The following is a 23,724-nucleotide window of genomic DNA, read 5'->3' as shown; positions in this document are numbered from 1 at the left end:
CTGTGCTTTTTTTCCTCTCAGACTCCCCAGCCAGTTTAAAGCATAATAATCCATTTACAATAAATGGTTGGCATTTACTTATTGTCTGTTTGGAATAATTTCTTGCCTTTATCAGGTTTACGAAGAGACAGAAAATCCAACCAGCTTTCATGTGTCTTGCACTGTACAACAGCAGGAAGATGGCATTTTTCTTATCTCCAATGTTTTTTTCACTGAAGCACTGACTAAACCTATTTACATATGCCCACAAATGTCTATCAATCTCTTTACAATAAAACCCTGTTAAACCTTGCAATTTTCTCCTTTGTCTGTAAGCATTTTTTCCTCTTTCAAATATAATTTCAATATATCAAACACCATCTTCTTATAGCCTTTTTAAATAGCTAACCCAGGATTCTCTTGCTCTTTTCACATGGGGAACATAACTAATAGATGGGCTTCAGCCAATCTGTATATTTTTTTTAAAGTAACTTTAGACAAATAATATTATATAAATTATTTTCCCTGATTCCCCCTGCAGAACCTTAATAATTGCTTCCTCTTTTAACGCCTTCTACAATCTGACAAATAGACCTTCTAAAAATGGCATATTTCCCCCAGGTAAAAAATGTGCTTTTCCTTCCTCTGAGATCATAAATAAGAATGTGAAAAAGACTAATTTAAAATGATTTTTTTTTCCTAACAAATGTAGAGCTCATCTTGTTCAAATGTTAAAACAGATTGAAGCTGAGAACAGACAAAATAAAAGGTGACTATTTTACTGTATGAAAAAATTTATCTTATGGCCACAGCCTTTAGATAAATTAGGGTAATCTGACCTGCTGTCAGGTAATAACACAGGTCAAATAATTTCAGCTAACAGCTCAGGTTTCAAGCTGATTAATCTCACTTAAGCTAGAACATAACTTTTAGGAAGACATACACTATCGCCCATTGCACAATACTCCAACTGAAAGCTCTTTAGGGCAGAGACCTCCCACCGCTCAGACAGCATTTAGTTCAAGCAAATCTTGGCTAATGCCTACCTTTCCTAGACATTAAGACATAGACTATGACTGGTTTTTACCTAGATAAAAATAAGCTTGTGTTGGCAATCAAGGTTTTTTCAACTCTGACTTCTTATTCAGAGTGATGTATATCCAGAATGGACCAGTCTCCACTCTGAGAACTCAAAACCACTTTTGTTTTGCTGAACACTTAGGCTAATCTGCCCTGTAAGTAGGCAGTAAGGGAAAATAGTACACCACTAATTGTCCTAAACCATATCATTTTCCAGCTACTTTGAAAGAGCCACCACATCTTAATAAAATTGGATGCTGCTGTGGCACACTTCTGCCTTCTCCTTATGAAGAACATCATCAGCTGGGATTTCCCCCAGAGTCTGGGATGTTACTGTTGGATAACTCTTATAATTATTTCAACATTCGCTTAAGCTCCCTTTCATTTTCAGTAATTTCAACCTGATTTGGGAAAAAAACTGTGGCTGCTTCTGGGTAAGGTATGTTCACAGATCTGTCAAGATAGCTGCCTAAAACAAAGAGGCTCTGTTGTTTGGCACACTGCTACCAAATAGTGACATAGACTCTCTCTGAATGACAGAGAGAGCGGGTCTTGGGAACACCATGAATTTTCTCAAGTCGCTTGCTTTTTATATGGAAAAAATTAAGAAAAGGGATTTTAATCTGCATCTGAATGAAAGATAAATGCCACATAAGGGCTCACTAAGATATACTGGATCTAACTTAAAAGAAAACAAAAAGAGAAGAGAAGAGAAGAGAAGAGAAGAGAAGAGAAGAGAAGAGAAGAGAAGAGAAGAGAAGAGAAGAGAAGAGAAGAGAAGAGAAGAGAAGAGAAGAGAAGAGAAGAGAAGAGAAGAGAAGAGAAGAGAAGAGAAGAGAAGAGAAGAGAAGAGAAGAGAAGAGAAGAGAAGAGAAGAGAAGAGAAGGAGAAAACGCTCTCTAGTATGGTGGACGATGATTTAAAAGTATGGCCTGTGTTCATAAGCATGCCTGTAAGTGTGGTAAACATTCATTACACCTTTGTGACTGCAGTTTTAAAGTTTGAGTAAACCATAAATGTTTATTTAATCCAAAATGCTATTTCAAGTTCAGGAAAACTATTACTGACTCTGCTGCATCCAACAAACGGCTATGGTCCAAAAACGAGGTAAGAAATATGATGCGCAAAGTATTTCATTTAAACATATTCAGTATTATAGTTTGTTTTCTAATTGGAAATACTTTGTTGTAAGGTTTGCCAGGGTTTAATTTTAAAATTTATTTTCTAGGTATTTGACCCTTAGTATTTGACCCTTATATATTCTAGGTATTTGACCCACAGGTTTTATTTTCTGAGATAGGTTATATTGGGTTTTTTGGATCAGCTTGTTTTTCAGTTTGGTCCATGAATTTAAAATTTAGAAATTTTCACAATGCTAGCAAAACAATGGTTAGATTTAGAAACAAGGTGTACAAGTTTCTCTATGTGGCAAGAGTAATTGGGAACTGGAAACTGTTTTATACTTGTCAAAATACTTTCTTCATGTAGCTCACAGGAACCTAATTCACTTTCTGCATGGAACAGGTGTCTCCCATCAAATTTTTTAGAAACCTGTGATGTAAGTATTGTGTACAGTGAATTCAGTTGCAGTTGCTTCTGTCATGCAACAGAAGCATAAGGCCGTGGGACCCATAAAATTCATGTCCTTCACAACAGAATTATCTAGATTACAGGAACTTTTTGTAACTCAGAGGAATGCATTCTACAGAGAAGAATACGAATTTTTAAGTCCAGAGGTCTGTATTTGTAGGTTAGCTTTAGATAATTAGGCTCCATGATGTTTATAATTTTCATACTGAGCAAATACCTGTTTAAATCTGATGGTAACATTAAAGCACAGATTAGAATTTTCTTATACTGAAATAATATAGTCTTCACAAATTAAGTCTTAATATCATACAATTAAAAGGAAAGCATAATAATCTAAAATGCTCTCCTATTCAGTAAGTCTTTAAAGTGATTATAGGTTTCTTAGCCAACACGTTGACCATGCCCACTGCATGGCTCTAACATATTAGCCAAAGAACATTTATTATAGCTTTTTACAAACCCGTGCAACTTTGATTTAAAGTCACGCATTCTAATATGTTTTGACAAGTAAATTGCTTGCCTTTTTTCCTTGATAGCCAACCATATAAATAATGCATGCATAGTAATAGCTAGAGCAATAATGTAAAAGTCAAGTAAGGAGACACATGCAGCATGTTAATGACAAAGGTGCGCTACCCATTTCATACAGGAAGGAAAATTAAACAACTGTAAAATATATGAAAGAGAAGAGCCCAATCCTTAAAAAGAAGTTTTTAAATGAGCATGGTAACTGCCAAAGAATAATGGAAGACTATTTATTAAAGCCCATCCTAAACAAAGACATTTTTGGCATCCTGAAATTCTTTCTCTTCTCAAGTGAGGCCTGACTCAGCATGCAGAAGCTGAAGCATGAGGTGTAGCAGATTTTAGGTCTGGAATGATCCTCCCTGATCACTTAGTCAGACCCTTTGCACTACAACCTTAGCACTTCACTAAACATCTCCGTAGGAAGCCGTGGCTTGACTAGGCATGGAGTCCAACAGGAAGGCCTCCCGTCTCCATTTGAAGACCTCAAGAGAATGAGACATCAATAACTTGCCAAAACAGGGGCTTATTGGACCAAATAAATTGGGTAGCCAAATCATTGCTAACACTGAGAACTAGATGAGAATAAAACTACTTTCAATATAAAAAACTTCTATTTTTGTGCTCTGTCATCCTTCTTTATAAGTAACCTTTCACATTTTGAACCAGGGGAATGAAATACTACAAATCTTCCAGCAGAGCTTAGACATTTTCTGACACACTCCTTTTTTCCATACCTTAGGGTCTAGCCACAGTGTCGTTGCAATTTATTTAGACTGTAATGACTGCTACAATCAAGTTAGACAAGCACTGCCAATTCAGCCCTTTTCTTCTAGCTACCAATCAGTTGCAAACCCATCCCCATTCTTTTGTGGCTGTTACTCACAAGATGTTCACCAAGTAGTACGGTCAAATTCTGAAATAGTTCCTTTGGACTGATCACGTTCATGGTTAGAAACAGCATTACAGCGTTACTTCCTGAGAGCGATGGCACTTACTGACAGAGGATACAAAATAATTATATCCTGTCACAGGCATTTAGAAGATTTTTTGTCCTTGTTAAGCCTTTCAAATCTTTCTTAACCTATTGAAACAGAATTTGCTGAACATTTGCATGCTTTTCACAGAAAACTGATATGTTTCAGTCAGATTGTTCCTGAAAAGTCACCGAAACAGAGAATAGCCCGTTTTAAGATACTATATAGGTGTTCAAGTGGATTGCTGTGTCTGAGCCTTCTCTTCTTTCTGATAGACACAGATTGCATTTTAGACAATATTTCTCAGAAAAATGCAACCACCTCCAACTGGAATTCCCTATCCTGAATACCGCTGGGTTTTAATAGAGTAAAACCAACAGGGAGATAAAGATGCCACATCTCTCAGAAACAAAGGCAGTAAAGCAACTCAGCCAATGGTTCCTAGTTTTACAGTTTGCTTTGTCTCATTTGATCCTTTAGAATAATTCAGTTGCTATCAGATGTTATTGCAACCATGGGAATCCAATTCACTTCAAAAAGGTAGATTTTCTGTACGCTTTTCAAAAATATTTGATATTTTTTCTTAATCTCGGGAAACACTTGTACTAAATCATACATGTAAAAATAACATTCTATCATTCACACTGTAAAGTGTGTTCTTTATGACATGAATTACGGTGTCAATTCTTTCCATAATTGGTTCTTTTTAATAAAGGAATATAAAGGAAAGTGGTTTAAAATGCAATTATTATTTAAATAACACCACAGATGCAGAGACATCATCTTTTGTTTTGTATTTTTAGTAGCTGCCAGCATTCGTTTCTGATCAGTTTATCAGCATGTAATTTAAATGCTCATATCTTCCCAGACAAACTGTATGATTAGCCACTTAAACACCCTCATTTTGTTCTTTTTAACAATTGCTATAAAGAGCAACTCTTTGCTATATCAGCAAATGATTTGAACATGAATTATGCAATATGTGTGATGTGGTTATAAATAATCAGAAAGAACTGATAGGAATGTTTAAAATATATAATTTTATTGAAATCGTGTTGAAACACACATAAGGCATGTTAGTCATAATAATGTTATTTTAGCAGGAAGAATGCCTGTGCATTGCAAACAGAAAACTCGTCCTTCCCTCTGTCCATTTCTCCCTGCGATGGACAAGGAGCGGGATGGAAGGAAGTTCAGAAAGGCTCTTACCTGCAATAGCCACACAGAGACCTAACCTCTGGCACCAAAGTGAAAGAATATAAGACTATGTGATTTTTCTCAGAAGAATTAAATATCACAGTTTTATAAATGCCACAAATATGCTTTCCAAAATATTTGCTGCCTTCTGTCAACCTTTGACCATAAGAGGGTTTGTGTGTGTGTGTGTGTGTGTTTTCGTGTTTTCCATCTCTGGATTCTCCTGAAAAGCTAATTTTAACATCGTCAGCTCTGCAGTTAGTTTCAATTAATATTTATATTATTAGAGTATCTTGTAGGCTATGTCTACAGCAGCATTTTCCCACCCTATATTTTTGACTTTTACTAAACTTTAGAATTGATGAAATGAATTAGACAGTGGAATTCATTGTTGTCATGTTGTGGCCACATCAGAGGGCCATTTGTACTCTAATCATTACATTGCCTAATATGCAAAAACCATATTTTCTTGATAGATTCAACAATAGACCTTATTGTGCAGCTACCTCAGCTTAAAAAGACTTCTATTTTGGACAATAGTGAAAGCAAGCTCTTAACACGCTGACTTTTAAGTATTAAGATTTTCCCTTCATCTAGCACTAAGATTTTCCATGTATTTTTATGAGTGAGAAATTATTTTTGCAATGCAGGCAAAATTTGCACATTGCCTATTTGCCAGAAGTATGCCTGAACAAAGGATAGAGTGATTTCAAAAGGGAGTTTATTGGTCTGTAATCAAAAACTTGTAGCTTAGCAAGTCGAAAACATTTTTTTTTTTGCAGAGGCCTCTTGACTAGTGAGAGCAGAATTGAACACTGCTAGAAACGTTTTGTCTTTTCTAATTAAGTTAAAATTAAAACGACAAATGGAAGCTGAAAGACCTTTTTAACATAGTGAAGACATTTCAAAGTTTGTGATGTGGCCCTTGAGCTTGCAAAAGCAAAAGCAAAGTATTTTTAGATAATATTACTAAAAGTAAAAGATGTGGCACTGAGATAAGCAGACACTGAATTCTCTTGAGACTGAGGACCGAAGCTGGGTCAGAGGCTACTTAGAATCACTTGGACATTAGCATGATTGGGCTCTGAACCAATGGAGAAATTTGGATTTTAGATGAATCAAAATACCCATTGGCCAAAGCTGCTTTCTGTCGATGTCAAATAACCAACAAAATGCCTGTTTTCTTGCCACCAGTCATAGCATAACTGAGATCAACTGAATTGTATTTAAATGATGCTTCTGATAGCAATTATTTAACATTCTAAAGGTCTGAGAACATATGTGAAACCAATTGTCCAGAAAATGAAAATTGCAGCATGGCCAAAAGGTTTTATTGCGATTACAAACCAGTGAACGCAAAATGGTCTTTGTAAAGTGGCAAAGCCCTTAGGAAGTGTTTAAGAAGCCTCCCATCACTTGGCAAAATGGGGGGAGAAAGAACAAAAAAAAGAAAACAAACTGAACAGGCACAAGAGGAGCAAAATTTCCATATCAATCTGCTGAAGCAATGGAGGGGATGGAAAACCTCAGGAGATCAAACTGAGCTCACTGTACCAGGGAAGAGAAAAACAGAGCACATTTTGGGTAACATCTGTGGAGGAAGAAAAAGAATGTAGAAAAGCATCTTTTCTTACAGAATGCACGGAATCGACTGAAACGTAGACATTGTCACCTATTTACTTTAGAAATGTGCAGCAACTACGTTAGCTGGGTTAGGGAGAGTCTATTCAGAACCTAAAACTGCTACAGAAGTGTGTCGTTGCATCTGAGCTGCTAAATGCGGCTAGATTACTTTATGCCCAAATTACTTTCTCAATACAGTACTATTTTGTGGCTTTTTGAAGAATTTCTGATTACATACCACAAAAAGCTATTAACTTTATTGCATTTGAGACATTATGGTTTTCATTTCCATGAAGTCTTTCAGCATAAGGGATTGAGCAGCAGTTTAGGGTTGTGGCTGACACAGCTCTGAAAAAAAGCAGCCTCATAAAATTCACAGCTGATTCCAGGTTGCAAAGCAAGCATAAATGAAAGTAACATGAAAGATACATTTCAGAGGGGAAACAGAATTTGTGTGGGCAGTTTGGCCTTGTCTTGGAAGAAAGGTAGTGAGTGAATTTGAAGTGTCCATTTAGATCAGGCAGAAAGTCCTTAAAAATACTGTATCTGGGAAGTCCATTCCGATAGCAATAGCATGGCTTCATTTAATATTATCTGTCTCGGGGAAATTAAGGGCATGAGCCAAGCCCACAGGGAACTGAGTCACCGCTGCTGAGAAATCTAGGTGTTTCTGCGGTAGAGCTTAGACAACTGTGTTATTCATCTGGAGTGAACTTTGTAGTGCAACTGGCTGACAAGTCACCCAAGCGTGCAATAAATTTCACTGAAAAAAGCTGTTTCCCTAATCAGGAGAGCTGTTAGAGAGCTTTCTTTAAAGTTGACACAAAGTCCTACAAAAGTTTAAACCAATCTTTCTCCTTATTAGCTGGTAAAATATTAAAATTCACACATCTAACATAACCTCCTTATATTAACCCATGTTAAATATACTAAAATATTCATTTTAAGTGTTACTATGTGTGCTATTATGAAAGCAGCCCCTGTCTTATTCTCATGGATTTGAACAGGAACTGTATTACCAGAATTCCTAGGTTTACTATGAAAAGCTGGCAGCAGGTGAATGCTTTCGATGTTTTGCTAATATATATATATACATACATACCACAGCTGAAACTAACACATTCTTTTGGGGAGGGTAACGTATAATTCTGTGCTACTGACATAATTTCAGTCAGTAAACAAATAGCGCTCAGCCGGTATGGTCCATTGAACAGTTTCTAAAAAGTAGCTCTTGCACTGCAAGAACAAGAAAACAACAAACATACTCAAAACATGACTTGTTATTATTATTACTACTACTACTATTAGATCAATCTAATCTGCAGCTTGCAAAAAAAAAAAAACAACCAATGAAAAAAATAAAGAAAAAACAAACCAAAAAAACCCCATAAAACCAAAACCCAGCAAAAAAAATCCAGAAAACATAGCTGGATGAAGGGGAAGAAAAGGATCCTTGTTTCTCTTTTAAACCCAAAAGGGATGTTTTTAAAGAAAAAAAATAACAAGCCAGGTGGCACTCTATGCACTTGTACACTTTGATTGAAGATCAGAGTCTTTGTGTTTAATTTCTTATTATTTGTCTTTCAGATGTAATATAATCTGTGCTGGCATCTGTTTCATTTGACAACTTAACGTAGTCTCCATAGACCTACTTCGACAGTGCTTTGTTGTGATTTGACAGTGTGGGTGTCATCCCCAATGACAGACACAGCCGTTGCTGAGTCTGCATTTTGACATTTAAGTGAGCTCAGCTGTGAATAGAGATCGAAGATGTTTATTTGCATTCACATTCTATTTTGACATTGTATCATTATATTAGGTCCAAATTCTTCCCTAAGTAGGTTATTCCCAACCAGGGAGAAAAAGTTCTTTGCTTTTGATAGAAAATTTGATCTCTATTGTAGAAAATATAACTAACTTAGCATTTCAAAAATACTGAGCTTTAGATTGAGAAGAGAATTATTTTCTGGTAAGAACAAGTTTCCTTTTAACATTGAGAATGTGTAACACCTTAAAATGGACACGTGGGGTTTTGATTCTGCTTTAACATTTGTGTATACCTGGAATAGTCAGCTGAAGTCAACAGCATTATTAGAATTAAAAATAAATTATGATGTCAGAATTGGGGTGCATAATGCCAAACAAAACATCTATTATTATACAGGCAATTAGTATACCCCATTATCTATTCATACGTATCTTTAGATGCAAATGTCATCTATAAAAGTATAGATGTGCATCCATTTCTCTGTATGGGTATACATATACCACGATCACTGTGGGTTTACAAAGGACTTCATTAAGAATGACTGTGAATTCTGAATTATTCTTTCTTCTGAGAAATAAAAGAAACCATAATACTCCATCTAGGAAGAGTCTATAGAAGCCTCATGCTACAAATATACATGTGCATAGATTAATATTGAGAACGAATGTTCCAAATGCGACATCCATCAGCTTCAGAGTCTAGACCTCAGAATGCACCTATGTGTGCTAATTTCCACCAGACATTTCCCTTTTCTTGTCTGCAGGCATAAAGTCAAATTTTATTTGTTCGATGTACAGAAACAGTATCATGAAAATATAGTTTGTTAATGTAAGGGAAGCTAAATACTTTGATTCAATATTCTATGGAAGAGCAACACATTTTTAAAATAATAGATATAATGCATAATATATTTTTATCCATAAACACAGGTATATTTTTATGTGTGGCATGTATTTAGAAATAAAAAATATATTTTATTTATGCCTTTATATGTTGTTTATGCTTATCTAAAAATCTTAAGTTTCTATTATTTACTCCTCAGTGCTTTCCCAAACACTGGAACATTTGGGGTGGGAGGGGAGAAAAAGGGAAAGGTAATGTAAAAATGACAGAGTAATTATCTCAAGAAGAAAATCTACCACAGTCCGTTATTATCACCAATTTCTTTTGGATTTACTCAGCAAAATTTGACAGTTCAAATCACTGAGAGAAGTGGTGAGAACTGAGGTACTAATTCTTCAATATTATGCATATTGGCATCAGTTTCTCCTGCCAGCAATTACTTTTCAGCACAGGAAAAGAATCACCACTGTAATTATGTGATGTATGGTTTAGCGAAAGCTATTTGACCTCCCTTCAAATTCTATCAGCTCAAAGTCCATGCAGACCAGCAAGTAATCTTTCATGAATGTGCTCTATGTAAATCAAAACCTACTGGATCTGTGTCTGGCATTAGCATTACAACAACATCTACTGTAAGTACCTGGTGAATATAATGAAGTATCCGTTGCTTCTGGAGACTGAGACCAGGGGAACTTTTTATTTTCTGTGCTTCTCTGTTGACAGAAAGTGGAAAGATGCCAGCAATGATCCCAATTCAACACAGGAATTTTGCCACATGCAGAAATTATATTCCTAATAATAAGAAGAAAGAGAGATCTATTTTCTTACCACCTTATGTGCTTTCTGTCCCTGATGCCTGTTGTCTAGAATTGCAACTAGCAGTCTCCCAAGGTTGGGAGAGTACCTTAAAGGGGAATTGAAGCAATGTGTGATGAACACCAAATACTAAGTTGTTTCTGAATACTTCATTCAGTTGTGGTACCTAGCTATATGGGGAAAAAACTCAAAACGAACAAAACCCTAAACTTTCAGTGAGGTTTTCAAATATATCTTCTGGATGTTGAAGGGCCTTACTGTGAAATACCGAAAACATCATCTCACAAAGAGAAAAAAATGGTCCTATTTATTGTCTGTTGATGCACTGACACTAATACGTTATAAGCTTTACTACTTACAAGACTCAGTTGCTAGAAAACTCATGACTACACATTTTGTAAAGCAGAAGAAGAACATATAATTTTTGTTGTAGTTTATATGGGCTCTGGAGGGACAAGTACAGGTTGCTGGCAGGGGGAGGTAGTGGATCATTCCAGGAAGTTCCTATCTAGCCATGGCTGCACCCCCAGCAGCTCTGTAAACCACTCTCTTCCTTTACAAAAATCTGCCTAAGTTTCACAGATGAGCCCATGCAGGCAATGACTGCAACATGCAGAATAAGCAGAAATGAGCTCCAAAAGAGACCATGTCGTTACCTGAGGTGAAGTCCTCGAGTACAGCAAGAGGGTTCTTATCCTTCCCATAGACTAGTAAACCAAAAGGCAATGTCTGTCACGCACAGTGCATTGCATTACCTCTGGTTTGCTAAAGAAAATTTGAAAGGCCAGCCAAAAGTGATGGAAGAAAAAGACAAGTACCAACCTACCTGAAACACTCTATTACTTTTACTAACTAAGAACTCTTAATATGGAGAATACCTAGAAGTTTTCATTTATCACAGTTAAAGGCTGTATAGGCAAGAACAGGTGATTGGAAGAGTTTGTTGGGAACATCTGACAGAAGCACAACTGAGGTTTTCTAAAGGAGACAGGGAATGAGTTTCTCCTTCAGACAAAAGATATTCTAGATAAGCAAAGTAACTGTTTGAAAAGCAGCATCAAAAACTGAGACTACTGGGGTTTTTTTTAAAGGAAACAGCACTTAACTCTAATTTCTGGTGGCAAAACCAGGAAGATATTTCCAACATTTTAATAACCTTGCAACCACTGGCCTCTGTGGTTCTAACAGCCAGTTTGATGGACTGCAACAGAAAGGTGAAATTCTACCTGGGATACATGGGTATAAGAAATGCCAGATTGAACATAATGAAAATGAAATCCCGAGCCACAGGAAGCCAGTGAAAGTCATGTCATTAGGTCCAGGATTTCACAGTTGTTCTCATCAACTATTTTATCTGCCACCTTTACAGATATATGTACCACATACCCACACATACTGCGTGACTGCTGCTTACAGACATTTTAAGCCATCAGCTGAATGTTAAAAGAGAACAGGTTACTTACAGTAGGATTTGTTTGACTAGTTAGTCTAGTTTGACTATTTTGTTTTGTGTATAGGAAGATAAAATTACAGCATCTCACAAATGTTGTGAAAAAAAAGGTATTCACAAATACCGTGAATGTTTTCAATACGAGTGAATATATAGCGGGTTTTCCTCTAGATAGCTCATTTTGGGTGACTCTTTCATGTGTAAAATAGTCAACAAATAATTTAGAAATGGTAATATTTTAAAATACTAGGATAGATGTAATTTTCAAGAGAACGTCTGTTGCCATTCAACAGTCATTTAAGAGAAAACAAATAAAGGGGAGAAAAAAAGCCATACTGCTGCTTTTCCAGGCTTTATTTCTGAAAGGAATCCAAGAAATTAAAAAGAAATTAAGTGAAAAAAAAGACTATTCTTATTAATATACTTGTTAATGAAAATGTTTTTGTTACTCCTAGACTGGTCAAAAACACACAACATCTAAGCTCATGGAGAATATAGCCCCAATGGCCCAAATATCTTCAGAACTGTTATTAAAGTTTCAAGTAATATTTTGCTATTTTCAGAGACTGCCTGAATATGAATATTAAACCAGCTGGTATATATGTGAAACATTTTCAACATGAATCATTGCTATTTATTGAAGAAAGAATAATACCAAGGACCCTGCACCAATGGGTCTTAATCATGATCAAAACAATAATTTTGACCATTTGTCAGAATTTGTGTATGCATGAGTTTTTCATCTATTTTGCATTTCATAAGCTATTCTTTTTTAATATTGCTTAATTTGGTTTAACAGCACCCTGAAAATGGACTGAAAGTTCAAAAGGAGATTATACACACCATGGAATATTTAATTAATATGAATGGTAATTATTTTGCAAACTATGTCATGGTGTATGCTTATTTAACTTTCTAGAATTACCTTAAATGATGTAAATGAGTCAAAACCACTCTAACTTCTCATGATTACTCTGTATCATGTGCATGCTTTTAAATTCATTCTTCTTTGGAAAGAAGTGCTCCGAGAATCCATACCTTCAAATAACCTGAACCATGTAGTCTGCACCTTCAGTTAACTTGAACAAACTCAGAGGCTGAAAGGACTAGTTGTGGAGGAGAAAAGGGTTTCATGCAAATTAGGTTATTTAAGAAGAGTCTATAGCAGAGGTTCCTAAATATATCACACATGCATGCGTATTTCCTTTTTAAACTGAATCACCTGAGTTTTTTTCCTACCTACCCTATGGCTCATATCTATAAATTTTGACACCAGATAGTTCTGCTCTGTTCCCTTCACCCTGTGTCGGTTCTTTCCCTGCGTTTTGGGCAGCAGCGGGTGGCTGCTGCTGCCGTTTCACGTGGAACAGGCTGCCCAATCCATTGCCCCAGAAAGTATCCACCCCACTCCCCGCCCCGACCCTCCTGACCAGAAGCAGGCTCATCCCTGGTGACAGAGTCAGAATAACAGGCTTGGTTTGTTGTCCCACTCCACCTTGGTGGTGGAGCATAGGACTGCCCCACAGGCATCCATTTAGCTAGGTTCAGCACCAAGTAGAGGACACGAAGTCAGGCCATTATGTTTGCAAATTCTCTGTTTGCTGAGTGCAAAAACAATTCGTATTTCTTTCCTAAATGCTAAAGTCTTCATGACCCAGTATTAAGTGTTGTCACAGCTAAGAGAACATACAGATATAAGGCAGTGTCCTAGGAACAGTGTCCTAACTAATTGAAATGATAATTTTAACTAGTTGAGAAGAAATCAAATAATACTAGCTAGGTATCCAAACACACTCCAAAACTAGAAAATGAAGCAAACAGTCGTGGGTGGGAACTATTAGTCCACATTATGGCTAAACACTCTTTACATATATGCCACTGTCACACCAGGAACTGGTTTCAGACAGTCATTCTTCACTGACACACTGACCTAACCCAGGGGCTATCTTGCTAGCAAAGGTAGTTGGATCCAGGAATTATATATAGACGAGCTTTTTGAGTACATGCTGATTGACCAGTTCATCTGGTCGTTCACTGGCTCCTTCTTGTTTTGTAAGTGATTTCTGTATCCTAGTCAGTTAATCTGGAAAATAGATGTAACATATCTACTTTGCAAAGTTGTCTGATAATGCTTAAAAACTGTGCTGAAATTGAAAATGACTGTCAGTTAATGAAGCTAGGAAAAAATTGTTTTTTCTTCCTTAACTCCACTTTGATCAATAGCCAGGGTTGGTTTCTCCTGATTTCCTTCTTGAAGTATTCTGTCTGAGGTTGTCATCCAACTGCATACCAACATTTCAATGCCATCTTTTATTGTTTTGAATTACATTTTTCCAGAAATGTGTTTGCTGTCTCTGTGCTGTAATTCAGAGGTGATGTTCTCTCTTCTCGCCATTGTCCCATATCTTATCATCTTCAACCCCTATTCCTGCTCTGGGGCTGTGTTGGGAGATACCTGCCTTATGGCTTCTGCCAATTTATAGCATAATGTCTGTTTGCATCCTGCCCATCATACACAGGAATATTGTCTTTTCGGTCAAAGTATGTCTTTCATTCAGGTATTTTATGCAGGTATTCCACCCAAAGCATTTCTTCAGGTAATGCAAACGGGAAAATCCATTTGATTTCAACGGGAAAATAATAATTTCAGACCTGGTGACTTATCCCAAGAAAGAATGCCACATGTCCTAAAAAGGAACGCTATTAACATTGTCAATATTCTTGGGAAAGAAGAAGAGATATTTTGTGGGGAAAATTTTTGGTTTGTGTTGCCTGATGTGGTTGCCTGAAAGTAAGACGAAATGTTTACTGAAACACCCTTCAATCCTATATCTTATTTTCCTAAGTTAATAAATCACTTGGAATTTGGAGTGGAAGTATTAACACTGTTTTACATATATTTTAAGTAGCAACACCTTATTCCCTAAATGCACTTTGTGATAGTTCCTTTCATCAGCTCTTGAAACTCTTGGTAACTCACAGTTGTTTCTGCAAGAAACTGATGAAGGTGTGAAACATATAAGAAAATGGAAAGTTCTGACCTAGCATCTCCCAGAGATGAGAGGGGACATTCTTCCTCTAATTAAATGTATCCTCAGCACATATGATGTAAACCAATTAATATTTTTTTCTCACTGACCGTCTCCACTCTTTTTGCATGTTAAGGAGGTTTTGACATCCCCAACTAATTAATTTTTCTGTTTTTCCCCCAAAGCTCATTTTTTTTTCAACTTGCTGTTGACCTCCACTTCTGATCATCATGACCCTGGTGTCTTTATTCAAAATTAGTACTGAAAAAAAAAAAAAAAAGAGGACATAGCAGGAAAAAGGGCTCATCAAGAAGACTAATTATTTAATATAACTGCACAACATCAAAAATTATTATACAAGTGTAATGCATTAATTAAATTCTTCAGCAAATGAAGAACCTATCTGTGTTAGGTCCAGCACTTCTGTTACAGGATTTAAAAGTACAAAATACAGTCCATGTACTTCAAGGACTATTTGAATTTGTGTGTACATAGCATTTCTAGGTATCTTGGCTTAGAAATCACACCTAAGGTAAGGCAGCTCACATTAACTTACATCAGTAAAACTGCATCCAGTTGCACCATGTCTGAATACACATCCAGTTTCCCTCAAATGGTTTCTTACATTAAAACCATAAATTATTTAAGCTGGAAAATAAATTATCTGATTCGCTGCATACTCAATTATAAAGTAGCTTGAGGCTTCATTCCCATTTATGTATAAATAGAGGTAATGCATGTCCATTTCTGCACTGGGGATGAGAAGCACATAGTGAAAAGAAGGAGTTATCCTGGCTATAAGGCTATCTGCACTTTAGCAGCACCTGCACTCCATGCTTTCCCTTTTTTGTATGGTTTTTTTTCTGCTGCATGGGCTCCTGCTGGTGGGTCACGCTATCTTGCCTACTGGTTTATTTATCACATGCGGCTGGAGTTGGCACCAGGGCTTCTTCCTTTGAGAGTCGGTAACTGGAAATATTCAGCAACAAAAGAGACTTCTTTGAACCAAAGCATTGTTTATTTAAGCACTGAGAACAAAGTATAAACTGGAAAAAAGGCATTTCAAAACAACCAACAGTGTAAACATATGTCTATTTTACATAAACTCCTCAAGAAGATGTTACAGTCTGCTCAGCACGCCTGTTTTGTTCGGACACCCTCAGGAGATCATTGAACATCAGTCTGGTTTCCTGCTACTCAACAACCATTACTGAACTCTTGAGACTGTGCTCTTTTTAAAACTGCTACAGCCCTGTAGATTTCTGAGTTTCCAGTTCCAGCTTGTACAAATATTTACTCTCAGCAACCCTCAAGCATTTGGAAAAAAGTAGCTTAAACTGAGTTTTGAGCTTCTCTGTTTTGTTTTTATATTTTATTTCTCTTCCTTGCCTTTGCTATGCATATAGGAAATAATTAAGACAAAGCTAATCGTGGGCATAGTAGTGACTTAGTCAATGTTAGTCCTAAACATAGTACAAGCTCTAAATCAGACTATCTTCTATCTATTTTGTAGATTTGGGTTTGTCTGGGTTTTTTGGGTTTTTTTAAATGGAAAATATATTTGCTGCTAACTTAAAAAAAAAAAAATCATCCAGTAATTTGTTACTGAGAATTAGACCCACAAAGTAACTTATACGCTCCCCAGCTACACCACAGCTGCCTGAGATCAGCAGCCAGGGACTGCTGAGATTCCACAAGTGATGTGTAGTTGTCTAACATTTGATGGCTTCGGTATTTATGCTCCCATTATGGTAACGGAAACCAAACCAACATTCTCCACAGGAGTCTAAAGAATAATTTACCTGCTTTGTGCATATGTGGGCTCAGCTCTCACCTTGGGGATTGTGGGGTTCAGTCCCACCAGAACTTCATAGTCCTTGGGAAAATCTTTTTGAGTCTCATCTCCCCCTTGCACAGTGATGGGCTAAGACATATTCCATTAGTAAGCCCAGGACCAAACGCATGGGAATAGGGAACATATGCCCAAATCCACGACTGGCACTATAGCCTTTGGTGGGCATGGCTATCCCCAGCCTTGCACACACAGGCATATGCAACGTGGGCTGCACGTGAAAAGCAACATATAGGAGAGGGCAAGAAGGCCAAGGCACCACAGCTGGCATGTGATCTCCTTCCGAGATCACTGATGAGGATTTGCTGTACGGTGCTGTGGGGTGCAACCCTCCTTTCTGCACTGAGTGTGTGTTGTGATGCACAGCAAGTTCAGTAAGTATGTGCCAGAGCTATGGTGCATTCATGCGCCTGCACAGTACCCCGGAGGGGATTTCCCTGGCTATCCCCAAACTCAGAAAGACAGGCACGGTGGCAGTCAGGGACAAGTGACACGAGGAGAACGTGGCACGGGCATTTTTCTGGCTTTTATCTCTATTGTCAACCTGAGGAAACATTTCCTAGACCTTGCTGACTCCATTGGCCGTATTCATAAGGGAGCATAGCTATCACAGAATTCACATGTAGGCACCAGTACTGTAGATGATAAAGTTAAAATCCCACTACAGCTGACCTTTGGTCCTTGCAGTAAAATCCTCTAGACTTCCTCATTGACTGAGCATCTGTAAAACCACTTGCATTCTTCGTTACATGTGTTGCTCTTGGAAATATTTTTCAATCACAGATTTTATCACCTATAGTTTTATTTCTTACACACTGAAGATAAAGATATTCACTAGGTCTCAGCATAACAATTTTAAAAATAAAAAGACTTTTCTCCAGGACATAATTACGTGAGAAGTCTATCAGATAGTCGGTCCATTATATATAATACATTATTACATAATTACATGTAATTACATACATTAATATTTATTGCATTTCATACATTTTTTGTTAGCTATTGTATAGAACTAACATAGATGTACCAGCTTATTAAGTAGAACTTAATTAAAATCTTACAGCTTTAACAACTAGCTTTTTCACATGACCTTTTTCACAAAACTATGTTGAATTACAGTAATTAAATCAACATTCTGCTATTGCTTGCTGAATCTTCTATAAATTTTCCACTTTTTTTTGACGTGACATTTAGGTCAAGCAAACCAGCCTCCAATCACTCAGCTCAACCCCTTTAACCTTTTTTCATATTAGCACAACATTGACATTCTTTCATTTTTCTAAAATTTCTCAGTACTTCAAGAATTATTAGCAATTATTATAGAAGACTAGAGTTCCCCTCAGTTAACTCTTTTAATGTTTCTTTTTTTAGTGTAAATCACTGTGCTGGTTGAAAAAAATTTATGTCCTTAACAGATGTTGATTTATACATCCTTTGATTACTAATAGAGCAGAAAGTAGTTCATCATCTTCTTGTAATGTGTTCCATCTCCATACAAACAGAAAACAGAAAAAATATCAAACATTTTTGTCTTTTTGTATTGCTAATGGTCTTATTTTTCCATCTGGAAATGGACATTCACTATTTCTTTGACATCTTTAACTCCTGAAGAACTTCTAAAATCCTTCCTGTTGGCCCAATATACACTTAACAATGAAGATTCTTTGGTTGTGCTTTTGGATGTTTTGGGGTTTTTTTAATGGATTTCAACTTTCTTTGCTTTTCCCCTACTAAAAGCGTGGCTAGAGCCACTCTTTACCATTGACCTGTGAGACTGTTACGCCTTCTATTGATTGTGGCCCATTGTGCTCCCTCTCTCAGGCTCCGAGACAGCCTCACCACGACAATGAATTCTCACGACTCGTTATGGTCATTCAACTTCATGGACTAAGTTAATTGGTTCATCAAATGAAGAAACTACACCATGATATATGTAATATGGGCAAGAGTGGCCATACTTGAAAACGACAGCTGATTTTTAATCTCTGTGAACCACCACAGGATTTCAAGCAAACTAAAACTAAGGTCAAACAGGTACCAAACTGTTAAGATTTGCATTGATGTAATGAATATTGTGATTTTATATATCCGACCTATGATAAATTATTTATTTCAAATACAATATGAAGAGAAATGTAGAATTTTGTAAAAAGTGTGTTCTTCTTCCAAGTAAAAAAAAATGCAGCAGAAGGCTCAATACCTAAAACTTCATGTTGTCCAAGATATTTCATTTTCCCCTTTTAACAATCTGAAACTGTGTATACTGCAAGTAGTAGCAGGGTAGTTTGAATTGCTGTCTCAGGTAAGGTGATGCATTGGTTAATTATGACTTCACAGTAAGGCAACAACAACAGTTAAGCTTATGAAATTCCCGTATAAATACAATTTATTTGAGTTCAGTGACTCTCTGCAGAATAATTTTCAAGCCTACCTATGACTTCTACCAGCTGCTATTCTCAGAATGTATCAATATTTAAATGTAAGATCACTGAGAATTAGACTTGGTAGCCCAGCTTTTATGCACATCTTATTTAGCTGCTTATGACTGTTGTGTGTTCCAACATAATCTGAGAGAATTGTTTTTTGGTGACCTTTGTCCACTTGTTCTGGCTGAAACTGTGCCTCCTGGGAGTGATCAACCATGTCACTGAATGCCCCCCAGTCAGTCTGATAAAAACCTATTTGTTAAGTGCTGAAACCACTTTCCTTCCTTGCCTCTAAGGCCAAGAACGGAGGAGGAAAAAAAAGACCCTAATGCAAAATTAGCAGCTATGTATGATTCCCATCAAGACGAGGAAAGAAAGACATTGATTGAGACACGTCTCTGGTTCATTAGCATTGTTTGTCTTTGAGAAAGTTCTTGTCGGTCTGACAGATGAAGAGACATTGCTGAATGAAGAGAAAATGGAGATAACTGTGGTAAAAATAGAAAAAAAATAATGAAGGGCATGCTGTTAAAACTAATTACATTAAGATTGATATCGCTTAGCAGAAGAATGTTACCTCATCTCCCAAAAATGCATGATTGCTCATACACCAAGAGCTTCCTCCATTTTACAGGCATTAATAAATGTTGCACAAATGTTTGATTTCAGTGTTCCACATTTTGGTAATCAAAACAGATCAGCAGTTTTGGGGTTGGAGAACTTGTTCTGTGCGGGAGTGATATTATGCAGCCTCTAAAACAAGCTCTCCATAAGAAGATCCATTTTCAGTGAATCTGCACTCATGTTTTTGAACTTTAACAGAAGTAAGCCTAGGTAAAAAGGAGAAATGAATATTCAGTCTTTAAACTTGTTGGTCTCTAGGGACTGTGGCTACATAACCAATACATAATGAATAAACAAGACCGATAGCAGTGCCCATTAAAAACCTGTCCATAGTTATAGCCTGTTTACTTTGGCTTATTGCTTATCCAAATTCCAATTTGCTAGGCTGTAATTCCACACGTGAAGTGAAATAAGGTTATCTTTGTTAGGATGTTTTTTTCTGGTCTTGGAAGCAGCCATTACATTACAATAATTTCCAAGATCAAAGCTGGGGGAAGGGCACTGTTTTGTCCCTTACAGGCAATCCTGTGACTTCTTCTAAAATAAGTTTGCTGGGTAGTCCAGTTCTTTGACACAGAATCTTGACCTGTGGCAGGCATTTATGTCAGGTATATATAGCCTTTTGCTGTTCGCAGATTAGCATGCCCAAATCAGGCCTTGTCACAAATGCAGATTTTAGGATCCTGCCGACTACACCAATTTGTCACAAATGTTAGTTTATGGATCCTATACAGCTTTAAGGTAGCAGCACTTTAAGATTTATTAACACAGGATTAGGTTGTATGATTTGTTAACAATACTTAATCATCAGCCAATTATCAGAGTGATTTAACAAAATTTGCTATAATCAACACAGCAACTAGTTAAAGATTTGAAAATGGCAAGGTTCACACAAGATTTACAGCAGAGTTTCTTAAATCAAATCACACACAAACACACACATGGTGCACACACACAGAAATACAGAGGTTAACCTATATAATGAAGGTGTTTCTTCTTCTGTAAATAGTAGTAAATTATTGGTACCAAATGACCTTTGAACCTCACAAGATCTATTTGTACTGAATTACTTGCTATTCTCCCTCATTGTCATTTGTCAGCAGACAAATCTTTGAACCCTTCTTCTTCATCAGCATCTATCGGTGGACGATCTTTGAAATCCTTGCGAAATGTACCCCGAGAGGCATCCCAGCTCAGGGGGAGATACTGGGTCACCACCTGCTGCCATCCTGGAGAGCTCAAAGCGCCTCACTTAGCATCACTATTTATAGAATTGCGAGATGATTGACTTGGGTGTTTTTCCATTTTTGACCCCAAATTTTTGTCGGGTAATTCTGGTTCCTTCCAGATCTGGCTACGATCCAGGCAGCAGGAGTTTCGGGTACGGTTAGGGAGTGCCTAGTTGTCCCAACTCCCTGAACTTGTAACCAGGACAAGAACACAATGTCGGCTTGCCCTGACATTGCAGCGTGGCCTGGGGGTTGGAGCTGCACCACCACAGGGCTACACATAAATGTTTGAAAAAAAACTGCCCTCAAGAGTGAGTTCTGCTTCTGTCTCTGCCATCCTATATACAAGTTCTTCACTTTTAAGCATGAAGGGAGTCACTCACCTTATTTCAGGCCATAGTTACATACCGCACAAACATTAGCAGCGATGCTGGCCTTTGGAGGTTTTGCCTGCCCTACTACACCCATGAATGGCCACTTTTTTCCACCCATGTCTTCTTGTCACCACACCGTCAGTTGCATAAATTGGATGTCTAAAATAATCCAAATTAAAAAAAAAAAAGAAAAAAGAAAAAAGAAGAGAAGAAATGTAGGAAATAAGGCATAGGATCCCTGTTGGAAATTGAAAATAGAAATAACAGACAGTCTATTCTGTGCATTGGAAAACAACAGTTTATGAGCCTGTAAGTAACTGTTACAACATGCTGTACATGTGCTAGATGAAAGAAGAGTAGCAGTTAAACTAACCCAGCCTAATTTCATTTTTACGTGTTTTTTTTTTAAATCACTGTTGGATCATCATTGTGAGTACAGGGTACAATGACCATCATGAGTCATATTGAGGTTGTACAAAAGTCAGGGGTTACTACTGCGTCTCTTCTGTTGAATATTCATACCCATAAGTGTACCAAACAAAACCTGTCCTGATAGCTGTATAATGCATAATCATATAAATCAATGCATTATATGTACATGTACATGTACTTGTAGTTGTGTTCATATGTCATGATGATTACAGTGCGTTATGTGTTTGTCTTATGATAGCCTATGGGCTCTTCTCATTATCTGTTATCCAGACCCCTGACAGCAGGAGAAGTTCATGGTCTATCTGAGTTTTATGGCTGATATTTATGCAAACACATGCTAAATATACTATTCATCCCCTGCAGCATGAAAGAAGGCCTAACTGTAATTATCTCTGAGGTACCATCAAGATATATTTTAGAAAGAATAAATCATAAATTTATAAATCACTTTTTGGTAAGTGAAGAGCTTAGGCAGACGCTTCTACGCAAGCAATAAGGGAAATCTGCCAGTTAGATACAGATTTTCAAGTCCATGCATAAAAAATACTATTATTCTTCTGGCAATATAAAGCATAACAAAGTTAATCAACGCTTAAAACAAAAACACTCCACACAATATCTAGGGCTCAACGAATGCAAGAAAAAAAATCTGAAAGTATCATTCTCCAAGCACTTTGCCTACACTGCAAATTAGAAATGCATGCACTTCCTGCAGCCAGAAAACAGTTTAATTATGAGAGCTGAACACAAAATCTCCCATTGGCACAGATTGGCTTTGAAGTGTTATCACATAAGCGAGGATTTTGAAAATACCCTTGACCAGTTTTGTTGAAAATATATCACACTTCTATTTGTGTCAGCCTTAACCATGTATCATGTCACTCCCTTTCATAACATTAGAGAACCTGATCACAGTTCCAGAGTATTAAACTAATCATGCATATTTTATGCAAACATTAACCTTTAGTGTTAATCCAACAGCATTAAACCAAACCTATAATGAACCATAAAGGTGGTTTATAACATACTGTGGTTGCCTTTTACGAGTATTTTCATTTTGCTCACCAAAGTGTATTAGACCTTAGAAAGAAATAGTACCCAGATTTTTACAGTGGAACTTTACGTAAATAAAACTTGTCCCCTTTTCTGAAAAAACTGAGTTATTATTTTACCTGTAAGTAAAGTAGATGAACTTTCAGAATAATTGATTCCAAAAACTTTAGTACCTCATAAAAATGAACGTTGTTATGCTCCTTCCTGTGAGCTTTTTACATAGGCAAATTTTTTGTTTAATTGAATGTTTAATCTGTCTTGTTGGAGTTCACTCTAATAAGAAAACAGTTGTTCCTCTATAGAACCTTTCATGTTACACATCCCAAAGCACTTCACAAGATATGCACATCTCATATCAATTATGAAAGAGATAAATTAGATGCATAAAACAGAAACATGAAATTTAACTAAAAGTGTTGCGAAATGTTGCAATAATACAATGGGACTGATCAAACCATGAGAACTGCGATTAGGTAAGGAGCAAAATAATAGTGAAATTTTATATCTGTGTCCAGCACCTAAAACTCTACATCATTTGAACTATAGATTTATATTGGAAAACAGGTAATAGTTAAGCAATATTCATGTTATGATTTTATTAAAACCTGCACAATAATTGCAAACAATTACATCAACGGAAAGAGTACACTAATATTAATATTTCAACTCATTCTGCTTGGGCAGTAACATGGCTTTCACCACCGCAATGTTGTGAAGAGCTCACAATCATTAGTAAGAATTTCTATACTCCTGAGAAGAACTATTCTGAACTAACAAATGGGAAAAGGAGGAAGACATGCAATCTTAATTGTTTTCAGGGTCAGGCAGGAAGTCTATAACCTAAAAATTGCATGTAA

This window comes from Chroicocephalus ridibundus, chromosome 2, assembly GCF_963924245.1.
Source record: "Chroicocephalus ridibundus chromosome 2, bChrRid1.1, whole genome shotgun sequence".
Lineage (NCBI taxonomy): Eukaryota > Metazoa > Chordata > Aves > Charadriiformes > Laridae > Chroicocephalus > Chroicocephalus ridibundus.
The sequence above is the reverse complement of the archived record's forward strand: the minus strand, read 5'-3'. Positions refer to the sequence as shown.